The following is a 22,362-nucleotide window of genomic DNA, read 5'->3' on the forward strand; positions in this document are numbered from 1 at the left end:
GTGTGGGGAGGTTCCGTCTTCTGTCTGCAGCACCCGGGTTCTCCTAAGAGCCTTTCGAGTGTCTTCCCCTAGTCCCTCCCTTTGCGGGCTGCCGGTGAAAGGAGGGGGTTGGGCTGGAAAAGCAGGTAGCTTCTTGTGCCTCCCCATGGACAAGGGAGGTAATTAGCGGACTTCCCCCTGCCAGGGAACACCTGTGTCACCAGGCAGCTGCGTGGAGGGCGGCCCCGAACCTCCCCCACACAGTCAGGCGTGTTCCGGAATTCTGAGTGTGGGGAGGTTCCGTCTTCTGTCTGCAGCACCCGGGATCTCCTAGGAGCCCTTCGAGTATCTTCCCCGAATCCCTCCCACTGTGGGCTGCCGGTGAATGTCGGGGGTTGTGCTGGAAAAGCAGGTAGCATCTTGTGCCTCCCCATGGACAGGGGAGGTAATTAGCGGACTTCCCCCTGCCAGGGAACACCTCTGACACCAGGCAGATGCGTGGAGGGCGGCCCCGAACCTCCCCCACACAGTCAGCCGTGTTCCGGAATTCTGAGTGTGGGGAGGTTCCGTCTTATGTCTGCAGCACCCGGGATCTCCTAGGAGCCCTTCGAGTGTCTTCCCCGAATCCCTCCCACTGCGGGCTGCCTGGGAAAGGCGGGGGTTGGTCTGGAAACTCAGGTAGCATCTAGTGCCTCCCCATGGACAGGGGAGGTAATTAGCGGACTTCCCCCTGCCAGGGAACACCTGTGACACCAGGCAACTGCGTGGAGGGCGGCCCCGAACCTCCCCCACACAGTCAGCCGCGTTCCGGAATTCTGAGTGTGGGGAGGTTCCGTCTTATGTCTGCAGCACCCGGGTTCACCTAGGAGCCCTTCGAGTGTCTTCCCCCAGTCCCTCACTGTGCGGGCTGCCGGGGAATGACGGAGGTTGTGCTGGAAAAGCAGGTAGCATCTTGTGCCTCCCCATGGACAAGGGAGGTATTTAGCGGACTTCCCCCTGCCAGGGAACACCTGTGACACCAGGCAGCTGCGTGGAGGGCGGCCCCGAACCTCCCCCACACAGTCAACCGTGTTCCGGAATTCTGAGTGTGGGGAGGTTCCGTCTTCTGTCTGCAGCACCCGGGATCTCCTAGGAGCCCTTCGAGTGTCTTCCCAGAGTCCCTCACTGTGTGGGCTGCCGGCGAAAGGAGGGGATTGTGCTGGAAACGCAGGTAGCATCTAGTGCCTCCCCATGGACAGGGGAGGTAATTAGCGGACTTCCACCTGCCAGGGAACACCTGTGACACAAGGCAGCTGCGTGGAGTGCGGCCCCGAACCTCCCCCACACAGTCATCCGTGTTCCGGAATTCTGAGTGTGGGTAGGTTCCGTCTTCTGTCTGCAGCACCCGGGATCTCCTAGGAGCCCTTCGAGTGTCTTCCCCGAATCCCTCCCACTGCCGGCTGCTGGGGAAAGGCGGGGGTTGGGCTGGAAACTCAGGTAGCATCTAGTGCCTCCCCATGGACAGGGGAGGTAAATAGCGGACTTCCCCCTGCCAGGGAACACCTGTGACACCAGGCAGCTGCGTGGAGGGCGGCCCCGAACCTCCCCCACACAGTCAGCCGTGTTCCGGAATTCTGAGTGTGGGGAGTTTCCGTCTTATGTCTGCAGCACCCGGGTTCACCTAGGAGCCCTTCGAGTGTCTTCCCGCAGTCCCTCACTTTGCGGGCTGCCGGGGAAAGGAGGGGGTTGGGCTGGAAAAGCAGGTAGCATCTAGTGCCTCCCCATGGACAGGGGAGGTAATTAGCGGACTTCCCCCTGCCAGGGAACACCTGTGACACCAGGCAGCTGCGTGGAGGGCGGCCCCGAACCTCCCCCACACAGTCAACCGTGTTCCGGAATTCTGAGTGTGGGGAGGTTCCGTCTTCTGTCTGCAGCACCCGGGATCTCCTAGGAGCCCTTCGAGTGTCTTCCCAGAGTCCCTCCCTGTGCGGGCTGCCAGGGAAATGAGGGGGTTGTGCTGGAAACGCAGGTAGCATCTAGTGCCTCCCCATGGACAGTGGAAGTAATTAGCGGACTTCCACCTGCCAGGGAACACCTGTGACACAAGGCAGCTGCGTAAAGGGCGGACCCGAACCTCCCCCACACAGTCATCCGTGTTCCGGAATTCTGAGTGTGGGGAGGTTCCGTCTTCTGTCTGCAGCACCCGGGTTCTCCTAGGAGCCTTTCGAGTGTCTTCCCCCAATCCGTCCCTGTGCGGGCTGCCGGGGAAAGGCGGGGGTTGGGCTGGAAAAGCAGGTAGCATCTTGTGCCTCCCCATGGACAAGGGAGGTAATTAGCGGACTTCCCCCTGCCAGGGAACACCTGTGACACCAGGCAGCTGCGTGGAGGGCGGCCCCGAACCTCCCCCACACAGTCACCCGTGTTCAGGAATTCTGAGTGTGGGGAGGTTCCGTCTTCTGTCTGCAGCACCCGGGATCACCTAGGAGCCCTTCGAGTGTCTTCCCCGAATCCTTCCCACTGCGGGCTGCCGGGGAAAGGCGGGGGTTGGGCTGGAAACTCAGGTAGCATCTAGTGCCTCCCCATGGACAGGGGAGGTAATTAGCGGACTTCCCCCTGCCAGGGAACACCTGTGACACCAGGCAGCTGCGTGGAGGGCGGCCCCGAACCTCCCCCACACAGTCAACCGTGTTCCGGAATTCTGAGTGTGGGGAGGTTCCGTCTTCTGTCTGCAGCACCCGGGATCTCCTAGGAGCCCTTCGAGTGTCTTCCCCGAATCCCTCCCACTGCGGCTGCCGGGGAAAGGCGGGGGTTGGGCTGGAAACTCAGGTAGCATCTAGTGCCTCCCCATGGACAGGGGAGGTAATTAGCGGACTTCCGCCTGCCAGGGAACACCTGTGACACCAGGCAGCTGCGTGGAGTGCGGCCCCGAACCTCCCCCACACAGTCAACCGTGTTCCGGAATTCTGAGTGTGGGGAGGCTCCGTCTTATGTCTGCAGCACCCGGGTTCACCTAGGAGCCCTTCGAGTGTCTTCCCCCAGTCCCTCACTGTGCGGGCTGCCGGGGAATGGCGGGGGTTGGGCTGGAAACTTAGGTAGCATCTAGTGCCTCCCCATGGACAGGGGAGGTAATTAGCGGACTTCCCCCTGTCAGGGAACACCTGTGACACCAGGCAGCTGCGTGGAGTGCGGCCCCGAACCTCCCCCACACAGTCAGCCGTGTTCAGGAATTCTGAGTGTGGGGAGGTTCCGTCTTCTGTCTGCAGCACCCGGGATCTCCTAGGAGCCCTTCGAGTGTCTTCCCCGAATCCCTCCCACTGCGGGCTGCCGGGGAAAGGCGGGGGTTGGGCTGGAAATTCAGGTAGCATCTAGTGCCTCCCCATGGACAGGGCAGGTAATTAGCGGACTTCCCCCTGCCAGGGAACACCTGTGACACCAGGCAGCTGCGTGGAGGGCGGCCCCGAACCTCCCCCACACAGTCAACCGTGTTCCGGAATTCTGAGTGTGGGGAGGTTCCGTCTTCTGTCTGCAGCACCCGGGTTCACCTAGGAGCCTTTCGAGTGTCTTCCACCAGTCCCTCACTGTGCGGGCTGCCAGGGAAAGGCGGGGGTTGGGCTGGAAAAGCAGGTAGCATCTTGTGCCTCCCCATGGACAAGGGAGGTAATTAGCGGACTTCCCCCTGCCAGGGAACACCTGTGACACCAGGCAGCTGCGTGGAGGGCGGCCCCGAACCTCCCCCACACAGTCAGCCGTGTTCAGGAATTCTGAGTGTGGGGAGGTTCCGTCTTCTGTCTGCAGCACCCGGGATCTCCTAGGAGCCCTTCGAGTGTCTTCCCCGAATCCCTCCCACTGCGAGCTGCCGGGGAAAGACGGGGGTTGGGCTGGAAACTCAGGTAGCATCTAGTGCCTCCCCATGGACAGGGGAGGTAATTAGCGGACTTCCCCCTGCCAGGGAACACCTGTGACACCAGGCAGCTGCGTGGAGGGCGGCCCCGAACCTCCCCCACACAGTCAGCCGTGTTCAGGAATTCTGAGTGTGGGGAGGTTCCGTCTTCTGTCTGCAGCACCCGGGTTCACCTAGGAGCCCTTCGAGGGTCTTCCCCCAGTCCCTCACTGTGCGGGCTGCCGGGGAATGGCGGAGGTTGGGCTGGAAAAGCAGGTAGAATCTTGTGCCTCCCCATGGACAAGGGAGGTAATTAGCGAACTTCCCCCTGCCAGGGAACACCTGTGTCCCCAGGGTGCTGCGTGGAGGGCGGCCCCGAACCTCCCCCACACAGTCAACCGTGTTCCGGAATTCTGAGTGTGGGGAGGTTCCGTCTTCTGTCTGCAGCACCCGGGATCTCCTAGGAGCCCTTCGAGAGTCTTCCCCTAGTCCATCCCAGTGCGGGCTGCCGGGGAAAGGCGGGGGTTGGGCTGGAAACGCAGGTAGCATCTAGTGCCTCCCCATGGACAGGGGAGGTAATTAGCGGACTTCCCTCTGCCAGGGAACACCTGTGACACCAGGCAGCTTCGTGGAGGGCGGCCCCGAACCTCCCCCACATAGTCAACCATGTTCCGGTATTCTGAGTGTGGGGAGGTTCCGTCTTATGTCTGCAGCACCCGGGATCTCCTAGGAGCCATTCGAGAGTCTTCCCAGAGTCCCTCCCAGTGCGGGCTGCTGGGGAAAGGCGGGGGTTGGGCTGGAAATTCAGGTAGCATCTAGTGCCTCCCCATGGACAGGGCAGGTAATTAGCGGACTTCCCCCTGCCAGGGAACACCTGTGACACCAGGCAGCTGCGTGGAGGGCGGCCCCGAACCTCCCCCACACAGTCAACCGTGTTCCGGAATTCTGAGTGTGGGGAGGTTCCGTCTTCTGTCTGCAGCACCCGGGTTCACCTAGGAGCCTTTCGAGTGTCTTCCACCAGTCCCTCACTGTGCGGGCTGCCAGGGAAAGGCGGGGGTTGGGCTGGAAAAGCAGGTAGCATCTTGTGCCTCCCCATGGACAAGGGAGGTAATTAGCGGACTTCCCCCTGCCAGGGAACACCTTTGACACCAGGCAGCTGCGTGGAGGGCGGCCCCGAACCTCCCCCACACAGTCAGCCGTGTTCAGGAATTCTGAGTGTGGGGAGGTTCCGTCTTCTGTCTGCAGCACCCGGGATCTCCTAGGAGCCCTTCGAGTGTCTTCCCCGAATCCCTCCCACTGCGGGCTGCCGGGGAAAGACGGGGGTTGGGCTGGAAACTCAGGTAGCATCTAGTGCCTCCCCATGGACAGGGGAGGTAATTAGCGGACTTCCCCCTGCCAGGGAACACCTGTGACACCAGGCAGCTGCGTGGAGGGCGGCACCGAACCTCCCCCACACAGTCAGCCGTGTTCCGGAATTCTGAGTGTGGGGAAGTTCCGTCTTATGTCTGCAGCACCCGGGTTCACCTAGGAGCCCTTCGAGGGTCTTCCCCCAGTCCCTCACTGTGCGGGCTGCCGGGGAATGGCGGAGGTTGGGCTGGAAAAGCAGGTAGAATCTTGTGCCTCCCCATGGACAAGGGAGGTAATTAGCGAACTTCCCCCTGCCAGGGAACACCTGTGTCCCCAGGGTGCTGCGTGGAGGGCGGCCCCGAACCTCCCCCACACAGTCAACCGTGTTCCGGAATTCTGAGTGTGGGGAGGTTCCGTCTTCTGTCTGCAGCACCCGGGATCTCCTAGGAGCCCTTCGAGAGTCTTCCCCTAGTCCATCCCAGTGCGGGCTGCCGGGGAAAGGCGGGGGTTGGGCTGGAAACGCAGGTAGCATCTAGTGCCTCCCCATGGACAGGGGAGGTAATTAGCGGACTTCCCTCTGCCAGGGAACACCTGTGACACCAGGCAGCTTCGTGGAGGGCGGCCCCGAACCTCCCCCACATAGTCAACCATGTTCCGGTATTCTGAGTGTGGGGAGGTTCCGTCTTATGTCTGCAGCACCCGGGATCTCCTAGGAGCCCTTCGAGAGTCTTCCCAGAGTCCCTCCCAGTGCGGGCAGCCGGGGAACTGCGGGGGTTGTGCTGGAAACGCAGGTAGCATCTAGTGCCTCCCCATGGACAGGGGAGGTAATTAGCGGTGTTCCCCCTGCCAGGGAACACCTGTGACTCCAGTCAGCTGCGTGGACTGCGGCCCCGAACCTCGACCACACAGTCAGCCGTGTTCCGGAATTCTGAGTGTGGGGAGGTTCCGTCTTCTGTCTGCAGCACCCGGGATCTCCTAGGAGCCATTCGAGAGTCTTCCCCGAGTCCCTCCCAGTGCGGGCAGTCAGGGAAAGGCGGGGTTGGGGCTGGAAAAGCAGGTAGCATCTAGTGCCTCCCCATGGACAAGGGAGGTAATTAGCGGACTTCCCCCTGCCAGGGAACACCTGTGACACCAGGCAGCTGCGTTGAGGTCGGCCCCGAACCTCCCCCACACAGTCAACCGTGTTCCGGAATTCTGAGTGTGGGGAGGTTCCGTCTTCTGTCTGCAGCACCCGGGATCACCTAGGAGCCCTTCGAGTGTCTTCCCAGAGTCCCTCCCTGTGCGGGGTGCCGGGGAAAGGAGGGGGTTGTGCTGGAAACGCAGGTAGCATCTAGTGCCTCCCCATGGACAGGGGAGGTAATTAGCGGACTTCCACCTGCCAGGGAACACCTGTGACACAAGGCATCTGCGTGGAGTGCGGCCCCTAACCTCCCCCACACAGTCATCCGTGTTCCGGAATTCTGAGTGTGGGGAGGTTCCGTCTTCTGTCTGCAGCACCCGGGTTCTCCTAGGACCCTTTCGAGTGTCTTCCCCCAGTCCCTCACTGTGCGGGCTGCCGCGGAAAGGCGGGGGTTGGGCTGGAAAAGCAGGTAGCATCTTGTGCCTCCCCATGGACAAGGGAGGTAATTAGCGGACTTCCACCTGCCAGGGAACACCTGTGACACCAGGCAGCTGCGTGGAGAGCGGCCCCGAACCTACCCCACACAGTCAGCCGTGTTCAGGTATTCTGAGTGTGGGGAGGTTCCGTCTTCTGTCTGCAGAACCCGGGATCTCCTAGGAGCCCTTCGAGTGTCTTCCCCGAATCCTTCCCACTGCGGGCTGCCGGGGAAAGGCGGGGGTTGGGCTGGAAAATTAGGTAGCATCTAGTGCCTCCCCATGGACAGGGGAGGTAATTAGCGGACTTCCCCCTGTCAGGGAACACCTGTGACACCAGGCAGCTGCGTGGAGTGCGGCCCCGAACCTCCCCCACACAGTCAGCCGTGTTCAGGATTTCTGAGTGTGGGGAGGTTCCGTCTTCTGTCTGCAGCACCCGGGATCTCCTAGGAGCCCTTCGAGTGTCTTCCCCGAATCCCTCCCACTGCGGGCTGCCGGGGAAAGGCGGGGGATGGGCTGGAAACTCAGGTAGCATCTAGTGCCTCCCCATGGACAGGGGAGGTAATTAGCTGACTTCCCCCTGCCAGGGAACACCTGTGACACCAGGCAGCTACGTGGAGGGCGGCCCCGAACCTCCCCCACACTCAGCCGTGTTCCGGAATTCTGAGTGTGGGGAGGTTCCGTCTTCTGTCTGCAGCACCCGGGTTCTCCTAGGAGCCTTTCGAGTGTCTTCCACCAGTCCCTCACTGTGCGGGCTGCCAGGGAAAGGCGGGGGCTGGGCTGGAAAAGCAGGTAGCATCTTGTGCCTCCCCGTGGACAAGGGAGGTAATTAGCGGACTTCCCCCTGCCAGGGAACACCTGTGACACCAGGCAGCTGCGTGGAGGGCGGCCCCGAACCTCCCCCACATAGTCAACCATGTTCCGGTATTCTGAGTGTGGGGAGGTTCCGTCTTATGTCTGCAGCACCCGGGATCTCCTAGGAGCCCTTCGAGAGTCTTCCCAGAGTCCCTCCCAGTGCGGGCAGCCGGGGAAATGCGGGGGTTGTGCTGGAAACTCAGATAGCATCTAGTGCCTCCCCATGGACAGGGGAGGTAATTAGCGGTCTTCCCCCTGCCAGGGAACACCTGTGACACCAGTCAGCTGCGTGGACGGCGGCCCCGAACCTCGACCACACAGTCAGCCGTGTTCCGGAATTCTGAGTGTGGGGAGGTTCCGTCTTCTGTCTGCAGCACCCGGGATCTCCTAGGAGCCATTCGAGAGTCTTCCCCGAGTCCCTCCCAGTGCGGGCAGCCAGGGAAAGGCGGGGTTGGGGCTGGAAAAGCAGGTAGCATCTAGTGCCTCCCCATGGACAGGGGAGGTAATTAGCGGAATTCCCCCTGCCAGGGAACACCTGTGACACCAGGCAGCTGCGTGGAGGGCGGCCCCGAACCTCCACCACACAGTCAGCCGTATTCCGGAATTCTGAGTGTGGGGAGGTTCCGTCTTCTGTCTGCAGCACCCGGGATCTCCTAGGAGCCCTTCGACTTTCTTCCCCGAATCCCTCCCACTGCGGGCTGAAGGTGAAAGGAGGGGGTTGGGCTGGAAAAGCAGGTAGCATCTTGTGCCTCCCCATGGACAGGGGAGGTAATTAGCGGACTTCAACCTGTCAGGGAACACCTGTGACACCAGGCAGCTGCGTGGAGGGCGGCCCCGAACCTCCCCCACACAGTCAGCCGTGTTCCGGAATTCTGAGTGTGGGTAGGTTCCGTCTTCTGTCTGCAGCACCCGGGATCTCCTAGGAGCCCTTCGAGTGTCTTCCCCGAATCCCTCCCACTGCCGGCTGCCGGGGAAAAGCGGGGGTTGGGCTGGAAACTCAGGTAGCATCTAGTGCCTCCCCATGGACAGGGGAGGTAAATAGCGGACTTCCCCCTGCCAGGGAACACCTGTGACACCAGGCAGCTGCGTGGAGGGCGGCCCCGAACCTCCCCCACACAGTCAGCCGTGTTCCGGAATTCTGAGTGTGGGGAGTTTCCGTCTTATGTCTGCAGCACCCGGGTTCACCTAGGAGCCCTTCGAGTGTCTTCCCGCAGTCCCTCACTTTGCGGGCTGCCGGGGAAAGGAGGGGGTTGGGCTGGAAAAGCAGGTAGCATCTAGTGCCTCCCCATGGACAGGGGAGGTAATTAGCGGACTTCCCCCTGCCAGGGAACACCTGTGACACCAGGCAGCTGCGTGGAGGGCGGCCCCGAACCTCCCCCACACAGTCAACCGTGTTCCGGAATTCTGAGTGTGGGGAGGTTCCGTCTTCTGTCTGCAGCACCCGGGATCTCCTAGGAGCCCTTCGAGTGTCTTCCCAGAGTCCCTCCCTGTGCGGGCTGCCAGGGAAATGAGGGGGTTGTGCTGGAAACGCAGGTAGCATCTAGTGCCTCCCCATGGACAGTGGAGGTAATTAGCGGACTTCCACCTGCCAGGGAACACCTGTGACACAAGGCAGCTGCGTAAAGGGCGGACCCGAACCTCCCCCACACAGTCATCCGTGTTCCGGAATTCTGAGTGTGGGGAGGTTCCGTCTTCTGTCTGCAGCACCCGGGTTCTCCTAGGAGCCTTTCGAGTGTCTTCCCCCAGTCCGTCCCTGTGCGGGCTGCCGGGGAAAGGCGGGGGTTGGGCTGGAAAAGCAGGTAGCATCTTGTGCCTCCCCATGGACAAGGGAGGTAATTAGCGGACTTCCCCCTGCCAGGGAACACCTGTGACACCAGGCAGCTGCGTGGAGGGCGGCCCCGAACCTCCCCCACACAGTCACCCGTGTTCAGGAATTCTGAGTGTGGGGAGGTTCCGTCTTCTGTCTGCAGCACCCGGGATCTCCTAGGAGCCCTTCGAGTGTCTTCCCCGAATCCTTCCCACTGCGGGCTGCCGGGGAAAGACGGGGGTTGGGCTGGAAACTCAGGTAGCATCTAGTGCCTCCCCATGGACAGGGGAGGTAATTAGCGGAATTCCCCCTGCCAGGGAACACCTGTGACACCAGGCAGCTGCGTGGAGGGCGGCCCCGATCCTCCCCCACACAGTCAACCGTGTTCCGGAATTCTGAGTGTGGGGAGGTTCCGTCTTCTGTCTGCAGCACCCGGGATCTCCTAGGAGCCCTTCGAGTGTCTTCCCCGAATCCCTCCCACTGCGGGCTGCCGGGGAAAGGCGGGGGTTGGGCTGGAAACTCAGGTAGCATCTAGTGCCTCCCCATGGACAGGGGAGGTAATTAGCGGACTTCCGCCTGCCAGGGAACACCTGTGACACCAGGCAGCTGCGTGGAGTGCGGCCCCGAACCTCCCCCACACAGTCAACCGTGTTCCGGAATTCTGAGTGTGGGCAGGCTCCGTCTTATGTCTGCAGCACCCGGGTTCACCTAGGAGCCCTTCGAGTGTCTTCCCCCAGTCCCTCACTGTGCGGGCTGCCGGGGAATGGCGGGGGTTGGGCTGGAAACTTAGGTAGCATCTAGTGCCTCCCCATGGACAGGGGAGGTAATTAGCGGACTTCCCCCTGTCAGGGAACACCTGTGACACCAGGCAGCTGCGTGGAGTGCGGCCCCGAACCTCCCCCACACAGTCAGCCGTGTTCAGGAATTCTGAGTGTGGGGAGGTTCCGTCTTCTGTCTGCAGCACCCGGGTTCTCCTAGGAGCCTTTCGAGTGTCTTCCCCCAGTCCGTCCCTTTGCGGGCTGCCGGGGAAAGGCGGGGGTTGGGCTGGAAAAGCAGGTAGCATCTTGTGCCTCCCCATGGACAAGGGAGGTAATTAGCGGACTTCCCCCTGCCAGGGAACACCTGTGACACCAGGCAGCTGCGTGGAGGGCGGCCCCGAACCTCCCCCACACAGTCACCCGTGTTCAGGAATTCTGAGTGTGGGGAGGTTCCGTCTTCTGTCTGCAGCACCCGGGATCACCTAGGAGCCCTTCGAGTGTCTTCCCCGAATCCTTCCCACTGCGGGCTGCCGGGGAAAGGCGGGGGTTGGGCTGGAAACTCAGGTAGCATCTAGTGCCTCCCCATGGACAGGGGAGGTAATTAGCGGACTTCCCCCTGCCAGGGAACACCTGTGACACCAGGCAGCTGCGTGGAGGGCGGCCCCGAACCTCCCCCACACAGTCAACCGTGTTCCGGAATTCTGAGTGTGGGGAGGTTCCGTCTTCTGTCTGCAGCACCCGGGATCTCCTAGGAGCCCTTCGAGTGTCTTCCCCGAATCCCTCCCACTGCGGCTGCCGGGGAAAGGCGGGGGTTGGGCTGGAAACTCAGGTAGCATCTAGTGCCTCCCCATGGACAGGGGAGGTAATTAGCGGACTTCCGCCTGCCAGGGAACACCTGTGACACCAGGCAGCTGCGTGGAGTGCGGCCCCGAACCTCCCCCACACAGTCAACCGTGTTCCGGAATTCTGAGTGTGGGGAGGCTCCGTCTTATGTCTGCAGCACCCGGGTTCACCTAGGAGCCCTTCGAGTGTCTTCCCCCAGTCCCTCACTGTGCGGGCTGCCGGGGAATGGCGGGGGTTGGGCTGGAAACTTAGGTAGCATCTAGTGCCTCCCCATGGACAGGGGAGGTAATTAGCGGACTTCCCCCTGTCAGGGAACACCTGTGACACCAGGCAGCTGCGTGGAGTGCGGCCCCGAACCTCCCCCACACAGTCAGCCGTGTTCAGGAATTCTGAGTGTGGGGAGGTTCCGTCTTCTGTCTGCAGCACCCGGGATCTCCTAGGAGCCCTTCGAGTGTCTTCCCCGAATCCCTCCCACTGCGGGCTGCCGGGGAAAGGCGGGGGTTGGGCTGGAAATTCAGGTAGCATCTAGTGCCTCCCCATGGACAGGGCAGGTAATTAGCGGACTTCCCCCTGCCAGGGAACACCTGTGACACCAGGCAGCTGCGTGGAGGGCGGCCCCGAACCTCCCCCACACAGTCAACCGTGTTCCGGAATTCTGAGTGTGGGGAGGTTCCGTCTTCTGTCTGCAGCACCCGGGTTCACCTAGGAGCCTTTCGAGTGTCTTCCACCAGTCCCTCACTGTGCGGGCTGCCAGGGAAAGGCGGGGGTTGGGCTGGAAAAGCAGGTAGCATCTTGTGCCTCCCCATGGACAAGGGAGGTAATTAGCGGACTTCCCCCTGCCAGGGAACACCTGTGACACCAGGCAGCTGCGTGGAGGGCGGCCCCGAACCTCCCCCACACAGTCAGCCGTGTTCCGGAATTCTGAGTGTGGGGAGGTTCCGTCTTCTGTCTGCAGCACCCGGGATCTCCTAGGAGCCCTTCGAGTGTCTTCCCCGAATCCCTCCCACTGCGGGCTGCCGGGGAAAGACGGGGGTTGGGCTGGAAACTCAGGTAGCATCTAGTGCCTCCCCATGGACAGGGGAGGTAATTAGCGGACTTCCCCCTGCCAGGGAACACCTGTGACACCAGGCAGCTGCGTGGAGGGCGGCACCGAACCTCCCCCACACAGTCAGCCGTGTTCCGGAATTCTGAGTGTGGGGAGGTTCCGTCTTATGTCTGCAGCACCCGGGTTCACCTAGGAGCCCTTCGAGGGTCTTCCCCCAGTCCCTCACTGTGCGGGCTGCCGGGGAATGGCGGAGGTTGGGCTGGAAAAGCAGGTAGAATCTTGTGCCTCCCCATGGACAAGGGAGGTAATTAGCGAACTTCCCCCTGCCAGGGAACACCTGTGTCCCCAGGGTGCTGCGTGGAGGGCGGCCCCGAACCTCCCCCACACAGTCAACCGTGTTCCGGAATTCTGAGTGTGGGGAGGTTCCGTCTTCTGTCTGCAGCACCCGGGATCTCCTAGGAGCCCTTCGAGAGTCTTCCCCTAGTCCATCCCAGTGCGGGCTGCCGGGGAAAGGCGGGGGTTGGGCTGGAAACGCAGGTAGCATCTAGTGCCTCCCCATGGACAGGGGAGGTAATTAGCGGACTTCCCTCTGCCAGGGAACACCTGTGACACCAGGCAGCTTCGTGGAGGGCGGCCCCGAACCTCCCCCACATAGTCAACCATGTTCCGGTATTCTGAGTGTGGGGAGGTTCCGTCTTATGTCTGCAGCACCCGGGATCTCCTAGGAGCCCTTCGAGAGTCTTCCCAGAGTCCCTCCCAGTGCGGGCTGCCGGGGAAAGGCGGGGGTTGGGCTGGAAATTCAGGTAGCATCTAGTGCCTCCCCATGGACAGGGCAGGTAATTAGCGGACTTCCCCCTGCCAGGGAACACCTGTGACACCAGGCAGCTGCGTGGAGGGCGGCCCCGAACCTCCCCCACACAGTCAACCGTGTTCCGGAATTCTGAGTGTGGGGAGGTTCCGTCTTCTGTCTGCAGCACCCGGGTTCACCTAGGAGCCTTTCGAGTGTCTTCCACCAGTCCCTCACTGTGCGGGCTGCCAGGGAAAGGCGGGGGTTGGGCTGGAAAAGCAGGTAGCATCTTGTGCCTCCCCATGGACAAGGGAGGTAATTAGCGGACTTCCCCCTGCCAGGGAACACCTGTGACACCAGGCAGCTGCGTGGAGGGCGGCCCCGAACCTCCCCCACACAGTCAGCCGTGTTGAGGAATTCTGAGTGTGGGGAGGTTCCGTCTTCTGTCTGCAGCACCCGGGATCTCCTAGGAGCCCTTCGAATGTCTTCCCCGAATCCCTCCCACTGCGGGCTGCCGGGGAAAGACGGGGGTTGGGCTGGAAACTCAGGTAGCATCTAGTGCCTCCCCATGGACAGGGGAGGTAATTAGCGGACTTCCCCCTGCCAGGGAACACCTGTGACACCAGGCAGCTGCGTGGAGGGCGGCACCGAACCTCCCCCACACAGTCAGCCGTGTTCCGGAATTCTGAGTGTGGGGAAGTTCCGTCTTATGTCTGCAGCACCCGGGTTCACCTAGGAGCCCTTCGAGGGTCTTCCCCCAGTCCCTCACTGTGCGGGCTGCCGGGGAATGGCGGAGGTTGGGCTGGAAAAGCAGGTAGAATCTTGTGCCTCCCCATGGACAAGGGAGGTAATTAGCGAACTTCCCCCTGCCAGGGAACACCTGTGTCCCCAGGGTGCTGCGTGGAGGGCGGCCCCGAACCTCCCCCACACAGTCAACCGTGTTCCGGAATTCTGAGTGTGGGGAGGTTCCGTCTTCTGTCTGCAGCACCCGGGATCTCCTAGGAGCCCTTCGAGAGTCTTCCCCTAGTCCATCCCAGTGCGGGCTGCCGGGGAAAGGCGGGGGTTGGGCTGGAAACGCAGGTAGCATCTAGTGCCTCCCCATGGACAGGGGAGGTAATTAGCGGACTTCCCTCTGCCAGGGAACACCTGTGACACCAGGCAGCTTCGTGGAGGGCGGCCCCGAACCTCCCCCACATAGTCAACCATGTTCCGGTATTCTGAGTGTGGGGAGGTTCCGTCTTATGTCTGCAGCACCCGGGATCTCCTAGGAGCCCTTCGAGAGTCTTCCCAGAGTCCCTCCCAGTGCGGGCAGCCGGGGAACTGCGGGGGTTGTGCTGGAAACTCAGGTAGCATCTAGTGCCTCCCCATGGACAGGGGAGGTAATTAGCGGTGTTCCCCCTGCCAGGGAACACCTGTGACACCAGTCAGCTGCGTGGACGGCGGCCCCGAACCTCGACCACACAGTCAGCCGTGTTCCGGAATTCTGAGTGTGGGGAGGTTCCGTCTTCTGTCTGCAGCACCCGGGATCTCCTAGGAGCCATTCGAGAGTCTTCCCCGAGTCCCTCCCAGTGCGGGCAGTCAGGGAAAGGCGGGGTTGGGGCTGGAAAAGCAGGTAGCATCTAGTGCCTCCCCATGGACAAGGGAGGTAATTAGCGGACTTCCCCCTGCCAGGGAACACCTGTGACACCAGGCAGCTGCGTGGAGGTCGGCCCCGAACCTCCCCCACACAGTCAACCGTGTTCCGGAATTCTGAGTGTGGGGAGGTTCCGTCTTCTGTCTGCAGCACCCGGGATCTCCTAGGAGCCCTTCGAGAGTCTTCCCCTAGTCCATCCCAGTGCGGGCTGCCGGGGAAAGGCGGGGGTTGGTCTGGAAACGCAGGTAGCATCTAGTGCCTCCCCATGGACAGGGGAGGTAATTAGCGGACTTCCCTCTGCCAGGGAACACCTGTGACACCAGGCAGCTTCGTGGAGGGCGGCCCCGAACCTCCCCCACATAGTCAACCATGTTCCGGTATTCTGAGTGTGGGGAGGTTCCGTCTTATGTCTGCAGCACCCGGGATCTCCTAGGAGCCCTTCGAGAGTCTTCCCAGAGTCCCTCCCAGTGCGGGCAGCCGGGGAACTGCGGGGGTTGTGCTGGAAACTCAGGTAGCATCTAGTGCCTCCCCATGGACAGGGGAGGTAATTAGCGGTGTTCCCCCTGCCAGGGAACACCTGTGACACCAGTCAGCTGCGTGGACGGCGGCCCCGAACCTCGACCACACAGTCAGCCGTGTTCCGGAATTCTGAGTGTGGGGAGGTTCCGTCTTCTGTCTGCAGCACCCGGGATCTCCTAGGAGCCATTCGAGAGTCTTCCCCGAGTCCCTCCCAGTGCGGGCAGTCAGGGAAAGGCGGGGTTGGGGCTGGAAAAGCAGGTAGCATCTAGTGCCTCCCCATGGACAAGGGAGGTAATTAGCGGACTTCCCCCTGCCAGGGAACACCTGTGACACCAGGCAGCTGCGTGGAGGTCGGCCCCGAACCTCCCCCACACAGTCAACCGTGTTCCGGAATTCTGAGTGTGGGGAGGTTCCGTCTTCTGTCTGCAGCACCCGGGATCACCTAGGAGCCCTTCGAGTGTCTTCCCAGAGTCCCTCCCTGTGCGGGGTGCCGGGGAAAGGAGGGGGTTGTGCTGGAAACGCAGGTAGCATCTAGTGCCTCCCCATGGACAGGGGAGGTAATTAGCGGACTTCCACCTGCCAGGGAACACCTGTGACACAAGGCATCTGCGTGGAGGGCGGCCCCTAACCTCCCCCACACAGTCATCCGTGTTCCGGAATTCTGAGTGTGGGGAGGTTCCGTCTTCTGTCTGCAGCACCCGGGTTCTCCTAGGACCCTTTCGAGTGTCTTCCCCCAGTCCCTCACTGTGCGGGCTGCCGCGGAAAGGCGGGGGTTGGGCTGGAAAAGCAGGTATCATCTTGTGCCTCCCCATGGACAAGGGAGGTAATTAGCGGACTTCCACCTGCCAGGGAACACCTGTGACACCAGGCAGCTGCGTGGAGAGCGGCCCCGAACCTACCCCACACAGTCAGCCGTGTTCAGGTATTCTGAGTGTGGGGAGGTTCCGTCTTCTGTCTGCAGCACCCGGGATCTCCTAGGAGCCCTTCGAGTGTCTTCCCCGAATCCCTCCCACTGCGGGCTGCCGGGGAAAGGCGGGGGTTGGGCTGGAAAATTAGGTAGCATCTAGTGCCTCCCCATGGACAGGGGAGGTAATTAGCGGACTTCCCCCTGTCAGGGAACACCTGTGACACCAGGCAGCTGCGTGGAGTGCGGCCCCGAACCTCCCCCACACAGTCAGCCGTGTTCAGGATTTCTGAGTGTGGGGAGGTTCCGTCTTCTGTCTGCAGCACCCGGGATCTCCTAGGAGCCCTTCGAGTGTCTTCCCCGAATCCCTCCCACTGCGGGCTGCCGGGGAAAGGCGGGGGTTGGGCTGGAAACTCAGGTAGCATCTAGTGCCTCCCCATGGACAGGGGAGGTAATTAGCGGACTTCCCCCTGCCAGGGAACACCTGTGACACCAGGCAGCTACGTGGAGGGCGGCCCCGAACCTCCCCCACACTCAGCCGTGTTCCGGAATTCTGAGTGTGGGGAGGTTCCGTCTTCTGTCTGCAGCACCCGGGTTCTCCTAGGAGCCTTTCGAGTGTCTTCCACCAGTCCCTCACTGTGCGGGCTGCCAGGGAAAGGCGGGGGCTGGGCTGGAAAAGCAGGTAGCATCTTGTGCCTCCCCGTGGACAAGGGAGGTAATTAGCGGACTTCCCCCTGCCAGGGAACACCTGTGACACCAGGCAGCTGCGTGGAGGGCGGCCCCGAACCTCCCCCACACAGTCAGCCGTGTTCCGGAATTCTGAGTGTGGGTAGGTTCCGTCTTCTGTCTGCAGCACCCGGGATCTCCTAGGAGCCCTTCGAGTGTCTTCCCCGAATCCCTCCCACTGCCGGCTGCCGGGGAAAAGCGGGGGTTGGGCTGGAAACTCAGGTAGCATCTAGTGCCTCCCCATGGACAGGGGAGGTAAATAGCGGACTTCCCCCTGCCAGGGAACACCTGTGACACCAGGCAGCTGCGTGGAGGGCGGCCCCGAACCTCCCCCACACAGTCAGCCGTGTTCCGGAATTCTGAGTGTGGGGAGTTTCCGTCTTATGTCTGCAGCACCCGGGTTCACCTAGGAGCCCTTCGAGTGTCTTCCCGCAGTCCCTCACTTTGCGGGCTGCCGGGGAAAGGAGGGGGTTGGGCTGGAAAAGCAGGTAGCATCTAGTGCCTCCCCATGGACAGGGGAGGTAATTAGCGGACTTCCCCCTGCCAGGGAACACCTGTGACACCAGGCAGCTGCGTGGAGGGTGGCCCCGAACCTCCCCCACACAGTCAACCGTGTTCCGGAATTCTGAGTGTGGGGAGGTTCCGTCTTCTGTCTGCAGCACCCGGGATCTCCTAGGAGCCCTTCGAGTGTCTTCCCAGAGTCCCTCCCTGTGCGGGCTGCCAGGGAAATGAGGGGGTTGTGCTGGAAACGCAGGTAGCATCTAGTGCCTCCCCATGGACAGTGGAGGTAATTAGCGGACTTCCACCTGCCAGGGAACACCTGTGACACAAGGCAGCTGCGTAAAGGGCGGACCCGAACCTCCCCCACACAGTCATCCGTGTTCCGGAATTCTGAGTGTGGGGAGGTTCCGTCTTCTGTCTGCAGCACCCGGGTTCTCCTAGGAGCCTTTCGAGTGTCTTCCCCCAGTCCGTCCCTGTGCGGGCTGCCGGGGAAAGGCGGGGGTTGGGCTGGAAAAGCAGGTAGCATCTTGTGCCTCCCCATGGACAAGGGAGGTAATTAGCGGACTTCCCCCTGCCAGGGAACACCTGTGACACCAGGCAGCTGCGTGGAGGGCGGCCCCGAACCTCCCCCACACAGTCACCCGTGTTCAGGAATTCTGAGTGTGGGGAGGTTCCGTCTTCTGTCTGCAGCACCCGGGATCTCCTAGGAGCCCTTCGAGTGTCTTCCCCGAATCCTTCCCACTGCGGGCTGCCGGGGAAAGACGGGGGTTGGGCTGGAAACTCAGGTAGCATCTAGTGCCTCCCCATGGACAGGGGAGGTAATTAGCGGAATTCCCCCTGCCAGGGAACACCTGTGACACCAGGCAGCTGCGTGGAGGGCGGCCCCGATCCTCCCCCACACAGTCAACCGTGTTCCGGAATTCTGAGTGTGGGGAGGTTCCGTCTTCTGTCTGCAGCACCCGGGATCTCCTAGGAGCCCTTCGAGTGTCTTCCCCGAATCCCTCCCACTGCGGGCTGCCGGGGAAAGGCGGGGGTTGGGCTGGAAACTCAGGTAGCATCTAGTGCCTCCCCATGGACAGGGGAGGTAATTAGCGGACTTCCGCCTGCCAGGGAACACCTGTGACACCAGGCAGCTGCGTGGAGTGCGGCCCCGAACCTCCCCCACACAGTCAACCGTGTTCCGGAATTCTGAGTGTGGGCAGGCTCCGTCTTATGTCTGCAGCACCCGGGTTCACCTAGGAGCCCTTCGAGTGTCTTCCCCCAGTCCCTCACTGTGCGGGCTGCCGGGGAATGGCGGGGGTTGGGCTGGAAACTTAGGTAGCATCTAGTGCCTCCCCATGGACAGGGGAGGTAATTAGCGGACTTCCCCCTGTCAGGGAACACCTGTGACACCAGGCAGCTGCGTGGAGTGCGGCCCCGAACCTCCCCCACACAGTCAGCCGTGTTCAGGAATTCTGAGTGTGGGGAGGTTCCGTCTTCTGTCTGCAGCACCCGGGATCTCCTAGGAGCCCTTCGAGTGTCTTCCCCGAATCCCTCCCACTGCGGGCTGCCGGGGAAAGGCGGGGGTTGGGCTGGAAATTCAGGTAGCATCTAGTGCCTCCCCATGGACAGGGGAGGTAATTAGCGGACTTCCCCCTGCCAGGGAACACCTGTGACACCAGGCAGCTGCGTGGAGGGCGGCCCCGAACCTCCCCCACACAGTCAACCGTGTTCCGGAATTCTGAGTGTGCGGAGGTTCCGTCTTCTGTCTGCAGCACCCGGGTTCTCCTAGGAGCCTTTCGAGTGTCTTCCACCAGTCCCTCACTTTGCGGGCTGCCGGGGAATGGCGGGGGTTTGGCTGGAAAAGCAGGTAGCATCTTGTGCCTCCCCGTGGACAAGGGAGGTAATTAGCGGACTTCCCCCTGCCAGGGAACACCTGTGACACCAGGCAGCTGCGTGGAGGGCGGCCCCGAACCTCCCCCACACAGTCAGCCGTGTTCAGGAATTCTGAGTGTGGGGAGGTTCCGTCTTCTGTCTGCAGCACCCGGGATCTCCTAGGAGCCCTTCGAGTGTCTTCCCCGAATCCCTCCCACTGCGGGATGCCGGGGAAAGACGGGGGTTGGGCTGGAAACTCAGGTAGCATCTAGTGCCTCCCCATGGACAGGGGAGGTAATTAGCGGACTTCCCCCTGCCAGGGAACACCTGTGACACCAGGCAGCTGCGTGGAGGGCGGCCCCGAACCTCCCCCACACAGTCAGCCGTGTTCCGGAATTCTGAGTGTGGGGAGGTTCCGTCTTATGTCTGCAGCACCCGGGTTCACCTAGGAGCCCTTCGAGGGTCTTCCCCCAGTCCCTCACTGTGCGGGCTGCCGGGGAATGGCGGAGGTTGGGCTGGAAAAGCAGGTAGAATCTTGTGCCTCCCCATGGACAGGGGAGGTAATTAGCGAACTTCCCCCTGCCAGGGAACACCTGTGTCCCCAGGGTGCTGCGTGGAGGGCGGCCCCGATCCTCCCCCACACAGTCAACCGTGTTCCGGAATTCTGAGTGTGGGGAGGTTCCGTCTTCTGTCTGCAGCACCCGGGATCTCCTAGGAGCCCTTCGAGAGTCTTCCCCTAGTCCATCCCAGTGCGGGCTGCCGGGGAAAGGCGGGGGTTGGGCTGGAAACGCAGGTAGCATCTAGTGCCTCCCCATGGACAGGGGAGGTAATTAGCGGACTTCCCTCTGCCAGGGAACACCTGTGACACCAGGCAGCTTCGTGGAGGGCGGCCCCGAACCTCCCCCACATAGTCAACCATGTTCCGGTATTCTGAGTGTGGGGAGGTTCCGTCTTATGTCTGCAGCACCCGGGATCTCCTAGGAGCCCTTCGAGAGTCTTCCCAGAGTCCCTCCCAGTGCGGGCAGCCGGGGAACTGCGGGGGTTGTGCTGGAAACTCAGGTAGCATCTAGTGCCTCCCCATGGACAGGGGAGGTAATTAGCGGTGTTCCCCCTGCCAGGGAACACCTGTGACACCAGTCAGCTGCGTGGACGGCGGCCCCGAACCTCGACCACACAGTCAGCCGTGTTCCGGAATTCTGAGTGTGGGGAGGTTCCGTCTTCTGTCTGCAGCACCCGGGATCACCTAGGAGCCCTTCGAGTGTCTTCCCAGAGTCCCTCCCTGTGCGGGGTGCAGGGGAAAGGAGGGGGTTGTGCTGGAAACGCAGGTAGCATCTAGTGCCTCCCCATGGACAGGGGAGGTAATTAGCGGACTTCCACCTGCCAGGGAACACCTGTGACACAAGGCATCTGCGTGGAGAGCGGCCCCTAACCTCCCCCACACAGTCATCCGTGTTCCGGAATTCTGAGTGTGGGGAGGTTCCGTCTTCTGTCTGCAGCAACCGGGTTCTCATAGGACCCTTTCGAGTGTCTTCCCCCAGTCCCTCACTGTGCGGGCTGCCGCGGAAAGGCGGGGGTTGGGCTGGAAAAGCAGGTAGCATCTTGTGCCTCCCCATGGACAAGGGAGGTAATTAGCGGACTTCCACCTGCCAGGGAACACCTGTGACACCAGGCAGCTGCGTGGAGAGCGGCCCCGAACCTCCCCCACACAGTCAGCCGTGTTCAGGTATTCTGAGTGTGGGGAGGTTCCGTCTTCTGTCTGCAGCACCCGGGATCTCCTAGGAGCCCTTCGAGTGTCTTCCCCGAATCCCTCCCACTGCGGGCTGCCGGGGAAAGGCGGGGGTTGGGCTGGAAAATTAGGTAGCATCTAGTGCCTCCCCATGGACAGGGGAGGTAATTAGCGGACTTCCCCCTGTCAGGGAACAAATGTGACACCAGGCAGCTGCGTGGAGTGCGGCCCCGTACCTCCCCCACACAGTCAGCCGTGTTCAGGATTTCTGAGTGTGGGGAGGTTCCGTCTTCTGTCTGCAGCACCCGGGATCTCCTAGGAGCCCTTCGAGTGTCTTCCCCGAATCCCTCCCACTGTGGGCTGCCGGGGAAAGGCGGGGGTTGGGCTGGAAACTCAGGTAGCATCTAGTGCCTCCCCATGGACAGGGGAGGTAATTAGCGGACTTCCCCCTGCCAGGGAACACCTGTGACACCAGGCAGCTGCGTGGAGGGCGGCCCCGAACCTCCCCCACACTCAGCCGTGTTCCGGAATTCTGAGTGTGGGGAGGTTCCGTCTTCTGTCTGCAGCACCCGGGTTCTCCTAGGAGCCTTTCGAGTGTCTTCCACCAGTCCCTCACTGTGCGGGCTGCCAGGGAAAGGCGGGGGTTGGGCTGGAAAAGCAGGTAGCATCTTGTGCCTCCCGTGGACAAGGGAGGTAATTAGCGGACTTCCCCCTGCCAGGGAACACCTGTGACACCAGGCAGCTGCGTGGAGGGCGGCCCCGAACCTCCCCCACACAGTCAGCCGTGTTCAGGAATTCTGAGTGTGGGGAGGTTCCGTCTTCTGTCTGCAGCACCCGGGATCTCCTAGGAGCCCTTCGAGTGTCTTCCCCGAATCCCTCCCACTGCGGGCTGCCGGGGAAAGACGGGGGTTGGGCTGGAAACTCAGGTAGCATCTAGTGCCTCCCCATGGACAGGGGAGGTAATTAGCGGACTTCCCCCTGCCAGGGAACACCTGTGACACCAGGCAGCTTCGTGGAGGGCGGCCCCGAACCTCGACCACACAGTCAGCCGTGTTCCGGAATTCTGAGTGTGGGGAGGTTCCGTCTTCTGTCTGCAGCACCCGGGATCTCCTAGGAGCCATTCGAGAGTCTTCCCCGAGTCCCTCCCAGTGCGGGCAGCCAGGGAAAGGCGGGGTTGGGGCTGGAAAAGCAGGTAGCATCTAGTGCCTCCCCATGGACAGGGGAGGTAATTAGCGGAATTCCCCCTGCCAGGGAACACCTGTGACACCAGGCAGCTGCGTGGAGGGCGGGCCCGAACCTCCACCACACAGTCAGCCGTATTCCGGAATTCTGAGTGTGGGGAGGTTCCGTCTTCTGTCTGCAGCACCCGGGATCTCCTAGGAGCCCTTCGACTTTCTTCCCCGAATCCCTCCCACTGCGGGCTGAAGGTGAAAGGAGGGGGTTGGGCTGGAAAAGCAGGTAGCATCTTGTGCCTCCCCATGGACAGGGGAGGTAATTAGCGGACTTCAACCTGTCAGGGAACACCTGTGACACCAGGCAGCTGCGTGGAGGGCGGCCCCGAACCTCCCCCACACAGTCAGCCGTGTTCCGGAATTCTGAGTGTGGGGAGGTTCCGTCTTCTGTCTG

This window comes from Camelus bactrianus, unplaced genomic scaffold (assembly GCF_048773025.1).
Source record: "Camelus bactrianus isolate YW-2024 breed Bactrian camel unplaced genomic scaffold, ASM4877302v1 HiC_scaffold_43, whole genome shotgun sequence".
NCBI lineage: Eukaryota > Metazoa > Chordata > Mammalia > Artiodactyla > Camelidae > Camelus > Camelus bactrianus.